Raw genomic sequence first — 4,585 nt, forward strand, 5'->3', positions numbered from 1 at the left:
GATATGGGATGATAAATCTGCTCCAATATATTCTCTTACACTCCATCCATACCTTTTCTATTCCTGAAGAGGAGAATTATGAACACCTAAGACCAAACTGAGCACTGTCGCCTGCTTCTAATCAAGATATTTCATTGCCTTCTAAAATACAGACTGACCCTGGTTCTCCCTTCCAAGAGACACCTTTCCTAATCAGTTTGTCATTGTCAAAGGCACCACCATTTTCTACTTCCCACATATTGCCAGCACAGGTTGACACAATATCACAGATAGCACAGTATCGAATCCCTTATGGATTGGCAACAAACATTAAAGAATACTATTACCATGGCTACAACCATGGTGAGGAAGTGAAGATGCTAAATCTCTAGCCCACTGCCATTTCCTTTTATAATAACCTGTGGTTGTGCAAATTAGTATAACTCCTGAATGTCTCGAAAGGAGCAGATATGAGCTTAGTGGGAGTTGTGGCTCATTGACTTTACTGAGAGCGTACAACTCAAAACCTCTGAGTTTTATAAGGTGATGAGTTAGGTTAAAGCAAACCTTGGAGCATAATTTGATTGGTTTTTCCCTCCATCAGTGATAGATGCTTGATAATCACTTTCTGCCTATTATATCAATAAATCAACTGCAATTCAATTTTAATCTGTAAATAAAGTTAAATCAGGGCTATGAGGATATTACATGCCTCCATTAACTACTTAGAGGTGTCATTACTGTCAGTGGTTATTGAGCCAAATGTAATCATTTGAGTTTTTTAAGTTCTAGTTTTAAAGAAGCTGAGACGAATTTGCTGAATGGTCTCCCATGAAACACCATATACTCTGAGAAATTTGTACCTGCCTGAAATTACAAACATAAATTATATAATATCAGAACAAATAAGGATTTTTAGCTTCAAGCACCAAGTGATATTATCTTCATATTGTCAGTAGCGATGTAGGGAACACAATATAGAATAAAGTTAAATGCTCCACACAGAGAAGAAAAATGGGCCAATATTTCCATCTCGACCTGAGAAATTAAAGCTGGGGAAAAAAATTCAGTCTATCAACTTGCCATGTTGTACTGTGCTCACAGCTGGACCCCATTACACAGGCAGTATTACAGCACTTAGCACATTATGGGTGCTCAATAAATATTACAGAACACTATTAACCAGTCCATACACGTGGCAAGGCACAGGCTCTAAATCTCTGACATCATGGAACGTGTTTATACGAATGTGAAGCACAGCAAGCTAGACAAAAGCAAGAGTCAACCCAGGAGACTAAAACAGAGACTGGCCAAACCTCTGTGAGGATGGTGGGAGGACAACCAGGAAACAGTGGAGACTACTGACCAGCTTTGTGTTGACAGACCGATTCCTTAGGCTTCTGCAACAAAAATCAACTAAAATTACTAGAGCAGAATTTTATAGCAGTCATGTTTGACTCACCACATTTTCGTGTCAATTTACTCAGATGTAATCATTCCAGAATGGTATTTTCTATTTAAGCTGGGTTGTGTGTGTGTATATACATAGACATATATGCATACACACACACACACACACATACATACGCACACACATTCTGAATAGGAGTGTGTGTATGTGTGTGTGTATATTTATTTATTACACGAATAAAAAATTCAAAGAAATTACCCATAACACCCGTTAAAAAGCTGAATTTAGCACATGTATGCTCCAAATTCAACTCGAACAAGATTTCATAGAGCTTTCAGGATATTATCAAGAACCTACACTGAAAAAAAATAAATAAATCAAGACAGGCATTGAACTTTTCAGGTAAATATAATTCTCCTGTATCCTGTTTAACTTTTGTATTGTCCAAATCACTTCCCTTTGAATTATTTAAACTAAATCACCAAACTTTAATTTTTTTTTTAATTTCCTTCGTTATAGTATGGAACAATTTGAGGAAAATACAGCTCACCACCAGGATATCAGGCACCAATGTCAACACACTGAGAGTCTACTTCCACTGTGAAAGTAGCAAAGGAAAGAAACACTGACTAGTGTGGAGTTTGCAGCACAGGACTGGGGGCTAAAGGAAATCAAGATTAGACTCAAAAGGGATTCATATTTACATCGTCTCTGTCTGCCTTTCTAGATTATGTGTTAACGTGGGTTCATGAGTAAATCCTGAATGCATCTGCCGGAGACAAGTGCTTTTTATCTCAGGATGTAAAAAAAAAATAGTGGGAAGAAATGAAAAAAATTATATATATGGAGTATGTATATATATATATAAATATATACAGGGATATAGATATATATAGATAGATAGATATATCTATAGATTTACCTATAGATATATAGTTAAATCGTCCTCACAGATAATCTATACCTATCTATTTGTCTATCTATCTATAGAGAGAGAATACAAGTATCTCAGATATGATTAAACAAAGCATATGGTTCGAGTGGTCACTCCACAGCATTGAGGACAAGGTATTAGAAATAGTTACATCCAACTTACTCCACAGAAATTCCTGGAGTTGGTGCCAATAAGTTTATGTTCAGACCAGTTACAAGCATGACCCTCTTTCAAAATTGAATCAAAATACTCAAACCCCAAAACAGCATTCTAAAGATCAAATTAAAAATAGGAGCATAAGAAGAATCCTTAAGCTATGCCTCCCAAATTATCGAGGTCACATTATGTTGTCATTTGGTACTGTTTTAGTACCAGATATATTCAATTTCACAGACTGAGATACAATGTCAAAATCCAAAACTTTACTAAGCCAATAGCAGGGTGCAGCAAATTCCTTAGTTTTCCATTCATCAATGAGAGGAAGGTGAAGCCCACAGACAAGATGAAACGCTTCCCTGGCTCCACTCACTCTAACAACATTCAACAAATGTTTATGTGTGATTTCCATGCATCAGACTCATCGTCCAGCACTGCCAACACCTCCTCCACTCACCTGCAGTCTTACTTAGCTGTCTAGCTCCATCCCTTATATTCCCACCTCTCCACAGTGATTCTAAGTCTTGGGAAAATGTACCATTCTTCAAAATAAGATGGGGCCCCTTTTCATATACAGTAATTTCCAGTCAGTTTCAGCTAGCATTTTAACTTTGCCAGAAAACTCCATAGCTTTAACTAATTTTGGAAAACTGGTATTTAACAAATTCATTCCTATATTGCTTATCTGGCGTTCCTTACGCTCATGAGCAACCACAGCTTATATTCAAAATCTTCCATTCTCCTTCCTGGGAAAAGTGCCATATAAAAAGAATCAATACACAATTTCCTTTCAGAGAAGAGAATATGATAATGCCCTCTGTTTCATGACACTAGCCACCAATCTTTGTCAAGTGTGGAACATTAACGAAAGTGGAAATGTCATATTCCATCTACATGCTAGAACGAGCTGAGAAAGGGTTCTAATTTCTCTTTACCATTAGACAAGTGGTCTCTACTCTGATATAAGAAAGTTAATGAGTAAAGGATATTGAAATCTTTCCATGACAGACTTTTCCATTGCCTAGATGTTTCAGCACCACTAGAAATAGTGGTTGCTTGCTTATAGCTAAGCTGGTATGTATTACACTCTTATAAATTTTTTCCTTAAAATAATAATGGAAGTAATTCATAAACTGAGTAATGGCATAGAACCTTAAATTTACCAAGTTGTGGAGTTTAAATGTTGGAAGGAGTGTAAAGGGCATCTTGTCTACTATAATAACCTTGAAAATTTGTGGTTCAGTTTGCCTATGGTAGGAAAACACTCCCTAGAAAAGTCGATTACATCATTGGACAGCTTTAATCATTAGTTCTTTCTTTTAATCAAAATGTAACAGTAGTTACCCCTGGGGAGGTAGGATGGGAGAGAGCTTTCACTTCTATATTAATTGAATTTTTAAGAATGACAATATATTAGTGTGCAAGTCAAAATAAGTGATTTCAAACTCAACTTCAGTTACTTTCCACTCATTTATCCTTGTTTTACCTAAGGAGCTCCAAAGAACATAGATGAAACTCTTTCCATTTGGTTGGATGAAGACAGAGATCAGGTTCTCCTCAGTCTTTGCTTCTTTTAAAGACTAGTCTCGTCTACAGCCATGCTACCCTGAACAAGCTCAATCCCGTCTGATCTCAGAAGCTAAGCAGGGTCGGGCTTGGTTAGTACTTAGATGGGAGACCACCTAGAAAGACCACATGCTGTAAGCATGAAAAATAAAAAATAATAAAATAAATAAAAAGGGATTGTAAACTGACAAGGTCCTTGCAATCTGTGAGGTCAACCAAAGGTTGCCTCGCCTAACAGCAATAAATAAATAAATAAATAAAAAGACTAGTCTCAGTTCCTCCACAAGACATTATGCTGAGTACTGCTGAGAGACAATTCTCTGAAAGTCTCTCATATTTCTACACATCTCGTGAACAGAAAGGCATCTACTGCTACTGTTCCAGGCAATTTTTTCAACTATGTTTGTAAAATGAAGAGTCTTAGAAGACTCTTTGCACTGCCCTGTGGCAACTGGGGTTTGGGGGAGACACCATAAAATCCAATATTTGAGGTACTAATATTGCTTTTAGTATTAAAGTCCTTTATCTCTGACCCAGGA

At 36.8% G+C, this 4,585-nt stretch overlaps 1 pseudogene; it reads left to right on the forward strand.

Moving 5' to 3' along the window:
- Nucleotides 1-4,068: 4,068 nt before the first annotated feature.
- On the forward strand, nucleotides 4,069-4,187 carry LOC111737490 (annotated as a pseudogene).
- Nucleotides 4,188-4,585: the final 398 nt, after the last annotated feature.

This window comes from Pteropus vampyrus, unplaced genomic scaffold (assembly GCF_000151845.1).
Source record: "Pteropus vampyrus isolate Shadow unplaced genomic scaffold, Pvam_2.0 Scaffold27, whole genome shotgun sequence".
Classification (NCBI taxonomy): Eukaryota; Metazoa; Chordata; class Mammalia; order Chiroptera; family Pteropodidae; genus Pteropus; species Pteropus vampyrus.